Source organism: Caretta caretta, chromosome 14 (assembly GCF_965140235.1).
Source record: "Caretta caretta isolate rCarCar2 chromosome 14, rCarCar1.hap1, whole genome shotgun sequence".
Classification (NCBI taxonomy): Eukaryota; Metazoa; Chordata; order Testudines; family Cheloniidae; genus Caretta; species Caretta caretta.
The window spans coordinates 10,528,545-10,548,736 of NC_134219.1; the positions used below are offsets into that span (position 1 = coordinate 10,528,545).

The 20,192-nt window shown below is 41.3% G+C and overlaps 1 protein-coding gene across 4 annotated transcripts in view; it reads right to left on the reverse strand.

Annotated features, from left to right (window-relative positions):
• Positions 1 to 20,192, reverse strand: part of ANKFN1 (ankyrin repeat and fibronectin type III domain containing 1) — a 302,026-nt gene that overhangs the window by 129,194 nt on the left and 152,640 nt on the right. The gene's annotated exons all lie outside the window — the stretch shown is intronic.

The window sequence follows — 20,192 nt, forward strand, 5'->3', positions numbered from 1 at the left end:
GCTTTCATATAATTTTAAGAATGTTTGTTAGACTTTTTAAAGCATGAATTTAATTATTGACAAATATCCCCTTTCAATTTTCTTTAATGTACCTGAGCTGATTTTCATGCTAGGAAATTAAACATCAGAGAATTGATTCTCAATCTATATTGTTCTGGTTCTGGGTTCCTTTAAAATAAATCGTAATAGTCTACAAAGAGGGCTAACATTTTTAACGTTATTGTGGAATCCAAGGAGTCAAATATCATTCTGCTAACCAAATTAGTGGATGTAATAACCCATGGGACCACACACAGGCATTAGACTAAGGGCTTGTCTACACAGTCCTGCAGCTCAGACTACAGGGGTGTGAATTACTGTGTGCACCAGAGTGCTGCACTGTAACTACTCTGTGTAGACACAGTGAGTGGGAACTAAAAGGTTCCTACTTCACATTTATGTAGTCAAAGTCAAACAGAACTACATAAATGAAAAACAGGGACCTTTTAGTTCATGTCTGCAGAGTCCACATGGGAGAGTTACAATGCAGCACTTTGGTGTGTGCTGTAATTCACACCTTGGTAGACTAAACTGGGGCAGAGGAGACAGCCTAACTTCTAAACTGGTGTAAATCTAGACTAATTCCACTGAAGTGAATAGGGCAATACACATATCAAGAAGACAACATATTTATTGTAATTCAGCAGTGTTCCTGGAATATTTATTTAATGTCGGTACAATGTAGGCCCTGATCCCACAAGCGGTTAGGCACATGCTTAACTTTATGCACATGACTAACCTTGTTGTTGCATACATTTTTTGTAGGAGCAGGTCCTTAAGAATACATTGCCACCACCCTCACTCAGCCATAGAGGAAAGTCAGAGGAAGTAAGGCCCTGCCCAGATAGTGACTGTGGCCTGGGGGAACAAAGCAGGGGCTATTTGCTGCTCACTGAGAATGAGTGGGCAGGGAAAGGGCAGAGGGAAGTGGGAGTGACATAGGAACAGCCATACTGGATCAGACCTTATGGTCCATTTGGTCCACTATCTGGTCTCCAGTGGTGGCCACTTCTAGAAGCTTCAGAAGAAGGTGCAAAAAACCCATTAACAGGCAGATGTGAGATAATTTGCCTCTCATGAAGGTCTCGTGCTGCTCCTTAGCAGTCAAAGACTAGTTTAGACTCTGAAGTATGAAGTTATTATTCCTCCCAAAATGTGTTAACTATGATAATTTAGGCTATTCTTGTTATTCACAAAAATGCCCATTCCTTCATTGACTCTTGCTGAGTTCTTGGCCTCAACAACTTCCAGCAGAAATGTGTTCCACAGTCTGATTACTCATCATGTGAAAAAGTGTTTCCTTGTATGAGCTCTGAATTGGCCACCTTTCAGTTTCACTGAATTTATGGTTATTATTTATTCTTTGAGTTATTGTAGCAGCTGGAAGTCCCAGTCATGGACAAGAAGCACACTGTTCTAGGTACTGTACAAAACAGAACAAAAGGACAGTCCCTGCTCCAGGGGGCTTCCAATCTAAGAATAAGGCAACAGGTGGATACAGAATGACTGACAGGGGAGCACAAGGAAACAATGGGATAATACTGGTCACTACTATGGGCTGTGGTCTTGGCACACTAGCATCCTAGCCATTGTCAAGTCCCCTTGTTCTTGTGGTATGAGAAAGGGAGAATTAGACCCTCCTGGAATTACTGATTGCCCTCTATACTTGTTCGTCATTCAGAATAGCTGGCCAGATGCTCATTAGGGAGAAAGCTCCTCTCTGAAAAAGAGAGTGATAGAACTTATTCCAAGCCAAGAACAAGAGGGAGTCAAGGAAGGAATCAGGACTCAGAGATTGTCTTCACTAGGGGGTAAGTTGACTTAACTTACGCTACTCCAGCTATGTGAATAACTGGAGCTGGAGTCGACGTAGCTTAGGTCAACTTACCCCAGTGTCTTCACTGCCCTGCGTCAACAGGAGATGCTCTCCAGTCAATTTACCTTAATCTTCTTGGAGAGGTTGAGTTCTGCGGTCGACTGGTGAGTGTTCTGCTGCAGTGTCAATCTCCCCCTAGTGAAGACCAGCCCGGAGTCATAAACTTAGTTCTCTAAGCCACTGTTTCTCAACCTTTTTGATACCAGGGACCAGCTTGCTGCCTTCCTAAACTGGGTCAGGGAGATCTTAGGGACCCGTCATTGAGAAACGCTGCTATAGGCTGCTCCTGCTCTGCACTGGAACTGGTTGGGAATTTTTCTATGGAAGGTTTTTGGTCAATATTGTCACCCAATGCTAGAATGCACTGCACCATACTCAGGGCAAATTGTGAAGTTTCTTACAGTCTAGCCCTTGGTTTGCATGGTAGTTTACAAACATGTAAGATGACAAGGCCCCTGCTTTAAGGTCCTTTCCACCTAAGGTAGACAGGAAAACAAATTGCTTAGACACACAGATCCTTTATGTCTTCAGGAATAAAATCTTTTGCTTTCCAACTTTCACCCCTCATCTGAATATATTTGTTTTCCCATAAAATGGCTTTTAAACAAAACACATTTTTGCAACCCTCCCCCTACCAAATTTTCAGCTTTAAACTAAAACGTAGTTTCAGTTGTTAAAAACTTACAAAACATTTGAGTTTTGTAGGTTTGGGTTTTCAATGAAAACTCTAATATTTTCAAAGAAAAACACTGACGAAAACTTTAAAATACTGGTTGTTTGTCAATTTTTTTTTTAACTGGGAAAAACGGGACATTTTCTGACCGGCTCTAATTTAAGGTTATTTCTGACCAGATCTATTAATTTCTTATGGGATCGTATCAAATATTTCCTGCAAGAGTCAAGGTAAGGATTCAAAATAGGAACCCCAACAACATACTAATAAAAAGGCCAGCAGCAGAAACCAGGACACGGGAGAGTCAGGCCTAGTGCAGGAGTCAGCAGCCAGGAATAGGAGCCCGGGATCAGAGTTTAAGGCAGAGGCCAGAAGTCAGGAATTAGTGCTGAGGGTCAGAGCCAGGTTACCTGGAGTGAGGCAAGGCTGGGACCAAGGCAGGAGCAGGACTGGAACAAGGTGGGAGCACGGCTAGGAACAAGCAGGCACAGGGGGCAATCACAGCTGTAGGAAAATGCTTTGAGCAGCCATTGAACAACTGTGGTTGCTGAGTTTAAGAGCTGGTCTGCTGATTCTTCCCATCCGTCAGGCAATGTAGCCAATCAGGCAGCCTACTACAGGCCAGCTATGCTTGTGAGGTCGCCCAGAGACCGGCACTGCGGCAGACCCTGATCCCTGGCATGTAGGCAAATACAAAAATTAAATAGAACGTTTCATAATTCCAGCTAAAAATGTGAGTGCAGAGGCTCCAAAGGAGAAAGGCAGAAAAGACCCCTAAATCAATGCAAAAATGTCCCTGTGGGACTTCCCATTGATCCTGTCTCAGCAGTTTACATCTCAGCTGTGCTCAGGTTATGAGATTCATTGTATTTGTCACTCCCATCTCTGACCCCAGGGAAAGAGGGAAATGTCATATACAAAGGTCTTCGCTCTTCCTCCCATGGCAGTCACCAATCACCAACTTGCCTCCTTCTCTATCAGGTAGCAGCCCACAATGCTCCTCCATTTTAGTCATTTCCCATCTTCCACTGCTTGGCTGGCTCCTACTAAAATACCCAAAAATTCAGCAAAGCACAGGTGTTCTTGTGCACCTTTAAGAATCTAGGTGACTCCACTGAGCCCTATGAGACTAGTCATGTGCTTAAAGTTAGGTACATGCTCACATCCTTTGTTGAATCGGAGCCTTACATAGTCTCATTGGTGTCAATGGAACTCCTCACGTGCTTGCTGAATCTGGTTCCACTACAGGGCACACAACTGGCTGTTCCGGGAGTGCAACCCTGAGTTACAGGCCCACAAGCAGGCCTGGGACCAGAATGATATTGTAAAGGACTTGGAGTGCCCAGAGTATGAATTCTGCTCTATGAAACCAAATTCTATTCGGACACAAACACAGCAGATATACAAAGTGCTCCCTGACCTTGGCAGTTCTGCCGGTGAACGTTGATACATAAGAGAAAACTTGTTCCTTAACAATTTCTCCAGTGCGATAGACCTAAATGGGCCATTCTTCAGTACCAGCTTTGGTTGTTTTGTTCCCTCCTCCCCAAGATACATTCCTCCCACCCCTAAAGAGCAATATTTATGGTAGTTATTTAAATAAAAATTACAGCCACTACTTATGGTGACTAAATACAAATCCAGCACCCCACTGAATGCGGGAGACCCTTTTATGTGCCTCCTCATAAGCTCAGGGCTGTCCTCTACAGATGTCATTTTAATATATCTCTCTCCCACTCTCTGTCAAGGTTCCACTGCCCTCGAGCATCTGGCATTAAGGAGCAACTTCCTAGCATATAGCAGTAGCTCTTTGGGCATCAACATCGATTTTCCTCACCATGCAGTTAAAGAACACATCTCTGGTGTTGGTGCCTAAACCAGTGTTTTCCAACCACATGCACTGCTAGCCCTGAGACTTAAAGCTTTGTGACTGGCACACTGGGATCCCCCTGCCTAGCTTAGGGACAGATACAAGTCCAGCTACACCCAATGGGAGACTTTCAGCTGAATTTAACCGGAATGATATCAGGCCCTAAGTTTGAAATACGTTACATTAAGTGCAGGCCTGCAGAGGGCAGCTTCTTCCTTTGAGCCTCATGGATAGTCATGGGGTCGGAAAGAAAAGTGTGTGTTGATTAACGTTGGATGCCCTGGAAAAGCTGCCTAGGTTCTGTCTGAAAGAGGAACAATGGTCATCGGTAGCATATAGAGCTAGCTCAAAGAAAGTCTGGGTGAACCCAAAACAGACCCTTAGAACGTTTTGCAGTTCACATACAAAAGCTGCTGAAACTAGAGGAAATACTGCCCAAATGCTCTACTGAGGCATGAATGACAGCACTATATTACTGCAATACATTTGGTAAGAAATATAAAGAACTCTCCCCCCTCTTGCTAGAGAAGAATTGTGGTGCTTGATTTAATGAATAAGGCTGCATGAACTTATGTCATGCCCCTGTTGAGCAGCCAGCTTGGGAAAGTGCAAGTGTTTTATCTCAACAATACACAATGCAGCATGTGCATTATTGACAGATCTTGTTTCCCTCTGCTGACCTGTGGCTACCTGCAGCTTGTTAAACCACTTAATTTCTTTAACTACACAATCCCAACAAAGAAAAAAAAATTAAGTTGCAAAACCGTTGAATTTTACACTCTGCTCTTTTACAGCTTGTGAGCTTCATGGTTAATTCCAGATCCTTCTCTAAGCCCCGAGGTGGGGATTTTTAAATTAGATGGCCAAATCTAGAGCTGGGCATCTAATTCCCTTAGGCTCCTTTGAACATCCCAGCCTGGGTCTACAACTGAGCAATTTTTGTTCTGTGCACCTTTGATCTTTACAAAACACAAACACCATTACAGTGAATAACGTCGTGGCCTATAGGGTCAATCCTCCATTGTTTACCTCCGTCCCCCTCTGAAAGGTCTGGAAGTCTAGCAATACCAAACTCCGTTGGTTAAGTTGGGTTAAGATTCAGCAGCAGGTATCTGAGCACTGTGACGAATGAGCATGTGTGTCAGGGGAGACTCTTTAAACAAACAGTTGGATGCTTGGAAAGGCAGACTGAAGACCTAAGATCTTTTTCTCCTCCCCTCCCCTTCAAAACAGAAGATTAAGTTTGCTGTGAACATGAGCTGATGAAAAGAATTCACATAGTGCTTTGAATGGTGCCACTGGGAGTGCCACAGGAGAATTACAAATTGCTGTCAGAGACACCGGTCTCCCTTTACAGAAAGTTAACATAAAAGTACACATATCTTCTTTCTATAAGGCACTAACTTGTAAATTAACCTTTAATGGAGTATAAATGATGTCCTGAAAGAACTGCTTATGTAGCTATATTTATGATCTAGAAAATTGCAAATATTTACAAGATTATAGGTGTTAATGGTCTGTCAAAAATGTTTGTATATTGTACATACATTAAAGCCCAGTTTAAGACCACCCTGGTATAAAGACCACCGCCTTTCTAGTCCCATATAGGATTTCACTTTGATTCCATATATGCTGATCCCGAACATAGACCAAGACCATTTTAAACAAGGAACTTGCTCTACAGATTTCATTTATTTTAAAGCTAGTGCCCAGATAGTCTGTGTGAACTGTCTACTAAATGATTCTGTCTGTAAAATTAATCTTGACTAAACAGATCTGATCTGTTATATTGCATAGCTTGTGGCACACTCTGAAAAGAAAGGAGAGTTGGGAAGACTATTCAGGAACAGAGGCACTTGCCTGGGAAACTGAACAGAACTCTGTTGCAATATAGCATTTGGTGTCCCCAACCCCAGCATCGGACCATGTCTCTGCCTCAGTTTCCCCACTCATGTAAACCAGCAGGCCAACTCACCAGCCACCTTCAGCAATGAATCTTTCCTCAGTAATGCTATTTCCTTCCCTTTTCCCAGGGATGCATTTATTGTTCAAACACAAACACATTTCAACATGGATAAAACCAGATAAACCTGGTCCTGCTGCTTGGGCTTTGGCTTACAGAGGTCATTCATCTAGCTGGTGTGGCAAGACCCATTCTAGGTCCTTTTCCTGATCCAGAGTCTCCCGCCTCCCTGCAGCTCTCTTGATGGAGCTGCAGGTTGGTCTTTTATCTCACTGCCTAGAGGGCAGCTAGTTAGTCATGGGTGAGGCTATGCCCAACTCTCTTGAAGGGGCCGTCCCACTCTGTGATGCAATAAAACTGAAACAGTCATAGTTACATCTCCTGGTGCACATTAACTTCTATTGGCTGGGCTCTCCTGCCTGTACAGAACTGTCCTTTGATCCTTATTGTGCCCTGAAACCATTTTGTTCTGGGCTCTCTAAGTGACCAGCAGCTTACCCAATAAAAGGGGCATGTCTCCCAATCACACTGAAGGGCCCATACATCTCTCCAGACCCTTACTAAGGGCTCAGTCCAATGCCCATTGAAGTCAATGGAAAAACTCCCATTAACTTCGAAGGCAACTGTACCAGGCCCGGTACCATACAGCTGTGATACTGTTAGTCACCTGAACATAAAGCAAACCTATTCTTCTCAGCAGCAATGTTCATTTAAAATTAATTTAAATGATTGGAGCTGGTAGAACAATATATAATTAATTACTTGAGAAATGCCACCTGTCACCATGCAAACTGCTGAGAGATCATAATTTTCTTGAATTTATACTTTATTTGAAATTATCATATATATTTTCTGCAGATGATTCTCGGATTGCAGCTTGAGTAAGAGCTTTTCATATTCAAAATTGGAGCTGCTTTAACTAGAGCGCTATTTCACATGGTACATTTCTGTTTCCTCATGAGAGGAGTAAGGATAACTTTTCACACCAGAAATGTGATTCTAACACTCATACTTATAAATTCAAAAATCCCTTTCTGCAAACATTTTCCAGTAGAAGTAGTTGAAATTTTTCAAAATTTCACATCAATTAAATGAAAAAAATTTTTTTTGAATTTCAAAACAAGAAAAAGAAAACGATTGCGGAAAAAATTATGAATGTTTCATATTTTTTACCTGCTCAGTTTTCCAGTAATTGTTTAAACGTGCTGTTTCTGCAAACATTTCTTTCAGTAAGTTCATTCACTAGAATATTTACAGGAAACAAACAAAATAAAAAAGAAGCACAAATACAATTTAAATGAAATCCAAACCAATATTTGAGGAATAAATATTTGGCGTACGTGCCCAGGTTTAGTTACAATGTGTTATTTCTTTGGTGACGTTCCATTCATTCTGCAATATCTTGCTATGTGACTGAATAAAGAAGCAGTTTTTCTTTTGGGTAAAGAGCCATAGGAAATGGTGAAAGAGCTTGTGCATATTTTCATTAATATCAAACTGTTTCTATTTTGTTTCCATGTCATTTTCATTTTTATACTTAGCGGGTCAGATCCTCAGCTGGTGAGAAGTGGCACAGTTCCATTTTGTTTCAATGAAGCTGCACCACATTTAAACAAGCTAAGGATCTGGCTCTATTTATTGGCGACTTTTTTATTATCCAATAAATTAGTATAAAGGCAATTTATTTTCTAACTTTGAAACAGAACTAGTGTTAATGTAACCATAGAGAAACATTTGAACTGAAATCCTATTGCAAAATGTTAACTTTTAAAAATTTGTACATGGATCTTCAAATAATCTAATTATAATTTTTGCCATAAAGCATGTCAGAGGAATAATAAAAGTTAAGTTTCCCACAAATTATGAAACATTTAATTATCTTTAAAATATAATAAATGCTTGGTTGGTGCTGTGAAATGATGCTACTGAAATTTCAGTAAAGTTGTTATATGGAATGAACTGACTGATCTCAGGTTAGCAGCTAATAAATGGCAGAGGACATAACAAAGCTTACGTATTGGCCCCATTTCACAAGAACAATATTTGCCCTGTTTCTTTGGATTGGTGTAACCAGACAGACTGCCTGATTCACGGTATTTCCTCATTACTACTGCATGAATAGTTTTAATGATCCCTCTACTGGGCTGATGTTGGTCAGCCAGGACGGCCTTGTGGGAGAGGGAATGGACAGCGATCTGGATTCGATTTTCAGATACACGTAGGTCACCTTCAGGGCTTTGCACACCCAACCAGTAGGTCAGAGACCCCATCCCCTTCCAAACAAATGCAGCAGTAATAGGTCCTGGGAGAGACTGGATTTTTGACAAGTATTTTCCATGATCAGCATGATGTTATAAACCCAGTAGTTCTAAATCCTGGTTATGGAACAACCAAAACCTTCAGATAATCATGGGGCTGATCAAGCAAACTTTGAAATCAATACTCTGGTCCCCCAGTCATGGGAAAAATTTAAAGGCCTGCTGATTGCCTCTTCCCAATATTGAGACTCATGAATTTTCCCCTGGACCAGCAAAGCAGCATGCTCTGCATTCCCAGCTCCCCACCGCTGGTACCAGCATGTGGATACCATGCTGTCATTTGGGGAACCCAGAGAACAGTGAAGAGGTGTGGGCTAGTTAATCTCTTCAGCCAGCCTCTAGAGCTACCTCAGAGAAACTGAATGGAAACTTTTCACATCAAGTGAACCCTGAGTGGAGGAAAGAGGAAAGCACAACCCTGGGAGATCTGGTCATTTCACTGGGTTTTGGTGTCTGTTTCCTAGCCTTTAAAGGTAATTGCTTACTATTTTCGTTTGCTCTAAACCAGTCCTTTCTGGAAGCATGAACGGGTGAGAGATTTTAAAGCTACAAAGCCACTGATGTCAGATTAAATTTTATCAGCACGGAAACAGACAATGAAAAATATACAACTCTGCCATTTTCAACTAGGACTGGCTGCCTACCTATTCCTGGCAGCCGTTTTTCTTGTGCTACCCCACAAATGCACTACTACAATCCACTGAAGCAGCAAACAACAATCAGCTCTTCACACTTCTGCTCTCATTCAAAAACACCTCTGCAACTGTCTCCCCAGGTACCCACTCTCGGGACAAAGTGATCATGCATCCTATTTATAAACATTCCTCCTTTTTGCACTGGAAATTTGTTATGCAGGGATGGAGTGGCTCAGGTACTATGGGAATGGGAGTCTTATAAGTGCCTATATGGCTAGATAAGAGTGCCTGGCACTGTGTATACACTACAGCCCTTGATGTTGGGCATTTTTTCAGCTCCGTTATATTCATATTTGAAACCCTGACACAGTCCAGCTAAAACTTGCATGCAATTAACCAGACTTGCATAAAGACATATTAATTTAAACACAATGGAAAGAGAACAACCCAACTCTTTAATGTTTTGTTTTTAAATCATTACTAGGACACATACTGGGTCTATTTTCTTCAAGGCTTTTGTGTAACTCATCACAAATCTGTTAAGAGGCTCTACATGCATGAAACATAACTGGTCACTGACTTACAGGACAATCTACCCAGTACTTATATCTATTTGTAGAGTGAGGCAGAGGCCATTATTTTCAGAGATGCTAAGCATCTGCATGTCCAGTGGAGATGGATAGGGCCCATGGGAGCTCAGCAGGGCTGAAAAACAGATCCTGAATTACTTCATCTCATTCTCTGCTGTTCTCTCAGACCAGAATCAAAAGTAGAGCAAGTACGCAGCAGAGTAATATAAGGTAACTTGTAAGTAGCTTAGAGATAAGTAATGCCTGAGGCACCATTCCAAAGTCAACATTTACCAGCATAGTGGTATCTGAGATAGGGCAATTACTATATTCCACTCTGTGGTGACTGCTTGCAAACATTGACTTGGAAATGGTAACCTTTATAAGGCTGCAGTTTCTGTCACTGCTGGTATCTAGTTTTCATGGAGACAAATAATTATATTAAAACAATCAACAACAACAACTTTGCTACGGGCCTCGCCCACATTGTGTGATTCCGCATTCCCATCACAGGCTCGTCTTGCTGGCCTCACTCAGGGTACAGCTACACTGCAAATAAAGAAAAAACCCACATCAATGAGTCTCAGAGCCCGGGTCAGCTGACTCGGGCTCGCCCTATGGGGCAAGAAATAGCAGCCTTGATGTTCCTGCTTGGGCTGGAGCGTGAGTTCTGGAATCAGCAAAGAGGGTTGGTGTCTTCTGCTTATGGCTAGGGCACTGGAAAGAGATGGACATTCAGTTCCCAGTTCTGCCATAGACTTCCTGGGTGACCTTGGGCAAATCACTTAGTCTCCCTGTGCCTCAGTTCTCCACCTGTAAAATGAGGCTAATTGAAATGGTCATATCTCCCAGGGTTGTGCTTTCCTCTTCCCTCCACTCTTTACCTGTCTTTTCTATTTAGATTGTAAGCTCTTCAGGGCAGGGACTCTCTCTTACTATGTGTACGTTTCATGCCTGGCACAATGGGGCCCTGATCTCAGTTGAGTTTTGCTGTAATACAGAATTATTATATAGTCGATATTATGGAGTGAAAAATATGTCTCTTTGGCTAAAGGTGCATTAAAAGAAGTTTGGTTGTTCTGTAGGTCATCAAAGTTCTTAAAAATTCGTATGTCAGGTATTGCCATCTGAACCAAATTAGTTTTGTGGAACTAAGATTTCACGGCAAATAAAAATACTATATCACCTTAATAAAAGCATCATGTGCAAGAGGAAAATAAAGGCAAAAAAGATATAATTTTATAGGACTTGCACAGGTCTTCTTACTCTGAACTGAAATTCAAAACTACCAAAAGAAGCAGCCATCAGCAGCCACATAATCAATCTGCTACAAAACTGGTGCTGGTTTCTAACTTATTTGGTACAAAGGCCAGTGGAAAATAATAGGAAAGTTTGCAGGCCCGTAGTAAATAACCCTAATGCTTTGAAATGGAAAGAGCGGGCAGCCTACAGAAAGTGTTTATCAAAGTCATATTGGAAGAAAGAAATGTCACCAAACAGAACATTGCAAGCCAGATGCCTGGAGATGAAATGGGGTCAAAGATGCAATTCTAATTTTCATAACATCCTCCTAAAAACGTACAGGAAACTGCTTGCTGAAGCCCATTATGGTTTGGTTTTTCCCCCCACAAAAAGCAAAATGGATGTACAATGTGGCATTACATTAAATAAAATCAAAATTAGAGATGAAGTGGGGGGGGGGAATAGTCTGTTCATTAAATAAAACTAAATCCAAAAATCAATATAGAACTATTGCTAAAAGTAGCTGCCTGGTTATGTCTAGACTTGTGAGATCAGATTTACATCTTTCCATTTGCACTTGTGTGTTTTGCTGCTGGTTCAGACTGGAATCAGACCTTCCTTTAACCCTTTCATTGCAGGTTTTGGATTTACTGTATGTCATGTAACCAGTAAGCTTTTCTGAACTCCAGGTTTCCTCCTTTTCACTTGTTTCCTCACTTCAAAGAGATGCCCTTCAGTATAGACCTATAGCTACTTCCAAACACACTTCAGAGTAACAACCGTGTTAGTCTGTATTCGCAAAAAGAAAAGGAGTTCTTGTGGCACCTTAGAGACTAACCAATTTATTTGAGCATAAGCTTTCGTGAGCTACAGCTCACGATGAAGTGAGCTGTAGCTCACGAAAGCTTATGCTCAAATAAATTGGTTAGTCTCTAAGGTGCCACAAGTACTCCTTTTCTTTTTCCAAACACACTGTTACTGCACAGTGATTTTTGTAAGTCATTTATATCAGAAATGTCAGAAAACAGAACATCTGGATTCCAATGCTACTGTTAGAAGGTAGTTGAAAAATAAGGAGAAAATGTTGGGAAATAGTAATTGTTTTTGCTCCTTTTTTATACGGAAATTTGAAATTTCAATGAAAAAAAATCAACATTTTGAATTTTAATTTTGTTCTTACATGCTCCACAGTTGACTGAAGATAGAGAAAAATGTGAAAATTTTGCAAAAAAAATTCTCCACCTTTTTGTCCATCAAAATTTCAAATTTTGAAGTATTTTGAGCAGCTCAAGTTATATTGCTCCTGAACCTCACTGGAACGTTGTATATTGCACTTCATGCTTCACTTCCTTTCTTTAAATCCCCAAACCTGTCCAACTATACCACTAAAAATAACTATATCATACAGGTGGCTGAGTGAAATGATGTCCATTTCCACACGCTTCTTGAAGTGTCATCATTTCGACTGTACAACCGGTAGCAGGTGTTGCAGCTGCTCATTTCTGTGTTTCCTACTGGGCCTGGGAAATGTGTGGTTCAGAATATTGGCAACAGGTTAGTGAGAATTTCACCTCTACATCAGTCCTGCTTCAAAACCAGAACCAGTCAGTGGTGCCCAAATATCAATACTAATTGATAGCTCTCCAGCAAAGAGTTAATTGTGCTGGCCAAGTTCATGCATGATGTTTATCCATAACAGCACACAGCTGCTTTTGCAACAAGTATTAATTGGTATTGTCAATGGGAGGCTCGTCGGAGAGGACAAGAATGGGACATGGACACTGCATTTTCTTTGCACCCCTAAAGATATGTTTCTTCAGCTAAATCTCAGCTGGGAAGTGTGTGGGTGAAGTGTGCACTGCCAACACTACACTTGTTCTGGGGGTAGATAAAGGCCCTGATCCAAAGCCCACTGAAGAAAATAGAAATGTCTTCCCTGGGTTTTGGATCTAGCCCTAAGAAAGGACTTCATTCTCCACGGTGACCAGTTTGGCACTTTTTATGAGCACTATAGCTGTAATCACCCCTGTAGAGAAGACCAGTGTGCCACTTAAGTTCTACATAAACCCTCAGACCAATAAATCTAGGCTGAGATTTTCAGTCATTTACAGGATGTGAGCACCCAGTTCCCACTAGAAACTAATGGGATTTGGGTGTCGAAATCTCCAAGGTGGTTTTGCAAATCTAACCCCTAATTTTCATTCAAAAACCTGTAGAACAGCCAGGATGGGATTTTCTAAAGCACTCAGCACTGACCTCTCTCTTCTCACCATAAATCAATGGGGAAATCTGTACTGACTCCAGTGGGAGCAGAGTTAGGCCAATGCACAAACCAATAAAACGCATTTAGTTTCCAGGTTTTGCTGTGGCAAAACCATAGAGAAAAGAAAAATGAAAATTTAACAAATTAGTGGAAACTTTTATTTTAACCTTTTCCCTTTGGTTTCCATCCATTTCAGTTGCCTCCTGCTGACTTGCAAAAGAACCACAGTATAATTAATTTGCTTTAGTGGACAATAAAATAATGTGGAGAATAGATATGGGAACCACAGCTTTGGCATATTTCAGCTGACATTTTAAGTGGTAATTACTATCTGCCAAGTGTTCGAACAAAAATGTAATTTCTAATGCAAATGAATTCTCAGAAAAGTAGACAATGAGGTTTTAAACAATGAGGGGGAAAATAACAGCGGCATCTGAACATATTCATACTGTTCTTGAAAATACAAAATGTAATGAGTTAATATATTTGCAGCGCATGTAGTATAAACAAATTATGTACACATAGTGGCAACACAATGCAATTTATTTCCATTAACAAGCAACATAACCTACTATATCTATGAATTACAGAGTCTAATTCAGGGATAAAATAATTCCATATCTTAAAAGATGAAGTTTGCAATGAAAATTCAACCAAAGCCAGACCCCCAAACTGACATTTTTTCCTATATATTCACCTACATAAGTTGTGTTACTTTGATGAACTGCAATGGGAGACACATAGCTACATCACACAACACTGAAAAAAGGATATTAGATCAATCTACAGATATCTATGATAGAAGGGTGGGGGGTATTTATTCACATGAGTAATCCTATTATCATAATATTTGAGTGTCTCACAATCTTTAATGTATTTATCCTCACAACACCCCTATGAGGTAGGACAGTACTGGTATCTCCATTTTTCAGATGGAGAACTGAGCCACAGAGAGGATAAATGTGTTGCCCAAGGTCACATAGGAAATCAGGCAGAGAAGGGAATTGAATTTGTCTCTCCAAAGGTTTAGGTTAGTGCCCTAACTGTTTCAGAGGAGGGACCTTAAAAGTCCACCCTCCCCAGCATTAGATTACACCTATATCATGTAAATAGAATTACAGCATTTACCAAGTGCTTAAATGGTTGTTGTTAGATTAATGACTATTTGGAAAGTTTTTGCAAGGTACCAGAGAAGGACAAAGTTTTATTACACTTAAGGCTGAACAGGGTGTCTACTATAAACTCTTTTCACTGTCTGAAAAATTCTTTCTTTGAGTTAAATATAACTCAGCCTTCAGGTCCTTTTTTTCCTTTCTTCTTTAATAAATTCTTAGTTTGAAGACTCATGCCCTTCTTGGCATTTGTGGGCTAATGACACAACTGATTGGAATGTTGATGGATGTCAATAAGGTCTAGTCTGGCACTTATGCACAGTAAATGGGCTGAAGATTCCCGTGTTAGTGGGATTGTGAAATAATTCATGTACATACAACAGTGCCAGGGTTTCTCACCACATTGGATACTTCTCTTCCCTCTCCGCTAATATTTGGATGGCTCTTAACCTCAGGCCCATTGTAATATAAGTGGAACCCTCCAACTCAGACTCCCTGACCTGCTTCTCATGTGTAGGAATACTAATGGGATGTTCAGTTGGCAAAGTTTTGTTGTCTGCAGCGGATTGCACAACAACCTAATTGACTTCTTTGAGGTCCAAAAAAACAACCGAAACCCACCCCTCCGCCATCTTGAGTGAATAAAAAATAAGCTCCCATAAGAAGAACACAACATGCTCAAGATAGATTTTATGCCTTAAACTTAGAAATTGGTATAACACAATCTTTATTTTCTCATAGTTAAAACAACTCATCAAGAAATGTAAGCATCTTTGACAGAGATCACTGTATCTACAAACTTGCCTACCAGAGCTTATTGGCCCACTATCCTTCCTGAATATTTCCGTACACATTTTTGTCTGAATGACAAGTGGGAATGCCAGACTGAACTCACTGCATGTACAGTGTAACCAAAATCTTAGCCAAACCTATCTCTTGGACCAATTTCTTCTTGCCTTGTTATATTTATATTAAATTCTGATTGGAACAGTGTTCTTCACAGATATGAAATGACAAAGCTGTTATAAAACTTGCTAACCTTGCAAGTTTGCCTATTTAAAATGTTTGTTTTAAAATGTTTGCATCCGATGAAGTGAGCTGTAGCTCACGAAAGCTCATGCTCAAATAAATTGGTTAGTTTCTAAGGTGCCACAAGTACTCCTTTTCTTTTTAAAATGTTTGTGTTGTTGTTCTTGGACCCAGGACAGATGGGACATGCTCTTCTTTCAGGTCATCCACGCTTGGACACCATCCACGTTGGTACTTAAGAAATAGCTAAAGATACATAATAAGAGGCAGTATAGACTAGTGGCTAGGACACAAGACTGGGAGGTAGGGGGCCTGGAATCTATTCCCAGCCCTGACCTGCTATGTGATCTTGGGTAAGTCACTTGATCTTTCTGTTCCTCTGTTTCCCCTCCCACCCTTGTCTGTCGTCTATTTAGACTGTAAGCTTCCTGGATGGCTCTCTTTCCCTTAACACAACAGGGTCCTGATCTCCATTCAGGCCTCGAGATGCTACTGTAATACAAATAATAATTAGAGAATACTTTCTGCCTACAAACATTTCAGACATATTCCTTCCACGCTCATGAATCAAGAGAGTGCACCGTTTATCCATAAAACTCATAATTTATTGCTATCCTAATCCCCTGGGACAAAAAAAAATTATATATAACAAACATGTGAATCATTAATGGGGCCAAAGCATTATTAGCTTGTTTTCTTCATGCAAGCTGTGTAAAACTAATAAAAAGACACAAAATATATTTTCAAGAGCAAATGAAAATATATTACCTTATTTCACTAAAGAGTGCAGTGAAAAATCCTGTGGTATAGTAAGGTCTCTGAGAATTTGTCTGTCTACTTTGTTGTGCTACTACTAATCATTTTGGGGTTTTGGTTGTTTTAATAAACAACGGTTTCATATGGTATAAATGTTGTTCCTTTATCTAACAAAGGCTTCAAATTTTGACAAGGTCAACCTTCTAAAAGGTCTTTGGGGATGAACTGTTGATTCTTTAGTATTTAATTTTCTCAAACAACTTGAAGCAACCCCCCCTCCCCAAATACATCCAACAAGATGCAAGAAAAAAGAGAAAATGTGCACAAAGCAATGCGAATAAAAATGCAAGGGCTGAATATAATGAGGCTGATTTCTACAAAACCTGAAGCACAGGAGGAAAAACAAAGAAGGGGAAAACAACAACTTGAAATATTAATTGAACTTTTATTCCATTTGTCAGTGAAGTGACCAAACAAAAATATTCCATTTATTCCCCCATCTAGCCATGCAGAAAGAAATGTAACTGAGGGCCATCACACAGCCATACACGAGCAGTATGCCAGCTGTGATCAAACCAGAGAACTTTGTGGTGAACACCTGGCGCAGGTAACAAACTTCCCTGGTTTAAGTTCATACTGTGAATGGAGTCAAGCACATAGGCCCTTATGGCCCTTATCTAGCAATCTACTTAAGCACATGCCTAACTTTAAGCACATGACTTCAGTGGGGCTACTCAAATGCTTAAAATTAAGCATGTACTTAAGTAGCGTGTTAGATCGGGGTCAGAGTGCTCAGCATCTTGCAGGATTGAGCTCACAGGTTCATAGATTCCAATGGACCACTCTGATCATCTGGTCTGACCTCCTGTATAAACACAGGCCATAGAAACTTCCCCACAATAATATTTACAGCATCTCTTTTACATAAACATCCAGTCTTTATTTAAAACTTGTCAGTGATGAAGAACCCAGCACTGATCCTATGGTTAGTTACTCTTAAATTTACACCTCATATTGCACCGCTGTGGTTTGTGTTGAATACAGCTAAATCAGTCACCTTAGTGTTTGATACAATGAAATCTAGAGCTTAGTGTATAGCAGCAGTCAAAAATCCCATAAAAGGATAAACAGAGGTACTGAAAGTAAAATGGGGAAATTCACATAACATGATTAGACATAGAAACAATGAGGAGTGGGGCCAAACCTGGTGCATAGTTCTGGTTTCCTTAGTATTACAGATAGGCACCATAAAAAGCTCCAACATGTTATGCTGTATAAAATTCCCAGAGAAATTGGATATCACATGGACACTTCATTGAAGTACTATATAAAGCAGGGGTGGGTAAACTTTTTGGCCCGAGGGCCACATCTGGGTGGGGAAATTGTATGCAGGGCTATGAATGTAGGGCTGGAGCAGGGGGTTGGGGTGCGGGAGGGGGTGTGGTGTGCAGGAAGGGGCTCAGGGGAGGGGTTGGGGGTGCAGGGTGTGGCAGAGGTTTGGGGCTCAGGGCAGGGGGTGCAGAGTGCGGGAGGGATTCAGGGTGTGGGCTCTGGCCCGGCACTGCTTACCTCAAGTGGCTCTGGGGTGGCAGTAGCGTGTAGTGGGGCTAAGGCAGGCTCCCTGCCTGCCCTGGTCCCGTGCTGCTCCCAGAAGTGGCCAGCATGTCCGGCAGTGGCTCCTGGGGGTGAGTGGGGCAGGCAGCTCCACCATGCGAGGCCCTCGCCTGTGGGTACCGCCCCCGAAGCACCCATTGGCTGCAGTTCCCCGTTCCTGGCCAATGGGAGCTGGCGGGGGCGATGCCTGCAGGCAAGGACAGCGCACGGAGCCCTCCGGCCCCCAAAGGCTGCGGGGACGTGGTGCGGGCTGCTTCCAGGAGTGGCGTGGGGCCAAGGCAGGCAGGGACCCTGTCTTAGCCCCACTTTGCCATGGGGCTGGCAATCCCGCGGGCTAGACTGAAAGCCCTGACGGACCGGATCCAGCCCACGGGCCGTAGTTTACCCTTCCCTGATATAAAGGCACAGCTCTGACTGGAGCAGAGATGCGAGACACTATAAAGCTCTTTTATCTAATGTCAAGTAAAACAAAAGAGGCATAAACAATTTTAGAAAAATCTATAGCAAGTTCTAAGAGCATTTAGTCTGTATTCCTTATCGCAGAATATAGGGATGAATAAACAATAATGAATTTGCAGAAGGATATATGGCAATAGATAATAGCTATCTCTTCAACAGCCAGTTAGCATCCCAGATTTGACAATACTCTTATTTTAACTAACTGTTAACTGCTGGAGATCTCAAACCATTAAGGCCTTAACTACACAGGAGAAACTGACTGGTATAGCTTTTCCAGAATAACGGTTTAGCTATAATTTAGCTGTTCCAAAATAACTCCTCCATATGGGCACTTGAAAGGGGAGTAATTAATCTGGAATAAAATCACTTTTATTTCACCATAGAGTGTCCACATGGGGAGTTATTCCAGAATAGCTGTGGTGGTCAATTTCCCAGTATAGACAAGCTTTGGTGATCTATTTCCCTGTGTAGATAAGCCCTAGCAGTTACATTAATAAGGGGATTTTCTGTTTAACCGAAAACAAATTTATGACCAAAAATGGTGCAGAAGATACTAGCTTACCCCTACACACTTGAATCATTTATAGTAAAAAGACAACATACTATCAAATTACCTCTTAGGACAGCAGACTGATTTCTTGCTTTCAGCTTCATTTCTTAGTTGTCTCATTCCAATCATTCAGAATACAAGACATTTATTAACACAGGTGGTAATCCTGATGGCATAAATTAATGCAGACTAAAAATTGACTGGGTTTTTTCTTTTCATAGAAGCATCGACTAGCACAATTATGGAAGACTGCAACATTTTGATAAGTCTGACATCTATGTCATCTGTGTAAAGAAACAGGCTGTTGCTATATCAGGAATACATCTGCACGGGGAAAAGAGACAATACCATATTTCTACAATATCTTTTTTCCAGAAGGCTTCAAAGTGTTCTGACAGCTGCTTGGGTGACAGCCTCACCCCACTCTGGACGCTTTACACTGGGGAATAGGCCAGAGCGGTGTAAAGGAGATCTATACATTCCATTTCCACCTGGGTGAGGATTTCCCCAGTGCAGGCAATGTAGAAGATGGCTGTAAAGCTGCCCTCTGAGGACCCCCTCACAAGTGCTGGCATAAAAGATGGGGCTGGGAAGGGTGCGTCAGGGGCAGGTTTGTACCAGGCAGTGCTGTGAAGCTTCTGGGCAGTGTGCTCCCTGTAGGGGACCCAGGCAGGCAGCCACAATTTAGACAGCCCTTCTATTGGACATGAATTAAGGCCACTTTATTTTTGAATGAGAACTCCCATGCAGGGGGTTAATACGCTTTAACGAATGCAGTTTAAATTCACACCTTTGGTTAATTAGGCTTAACTTCCCATGTAGCCAAATCCAAAGCAATACCTGCAGAAAGCAACAACACAGACTGATGTGGGTATCTTCATAAATCTGTGTTCGTTTTCAGACTACGCATCTAACGAGAACTTGGGATACAAATTATGGATGGCAAGACTATGCCTCCTAAATACGCACAATAGATGCTTTGGTAGTTGGAAAGGGTGCAAAAATCAGCGTCTATTAACTTAAAGCCAGTTTAAAAGTATTTGTGCGTTCTAACTATGGCTTAGATCTGACGCCTTCAATCGTTTATGCATTCATCCACAATACAAAAAGAAAAAAAAGAGAGACACATTAACTTTTCTATACACAGCACATTACGTGTTTAATCACCTATAGCAAGGCTAAATATAAAGGACTTACATCTGAGGTTGCAAAACACACTCCTGC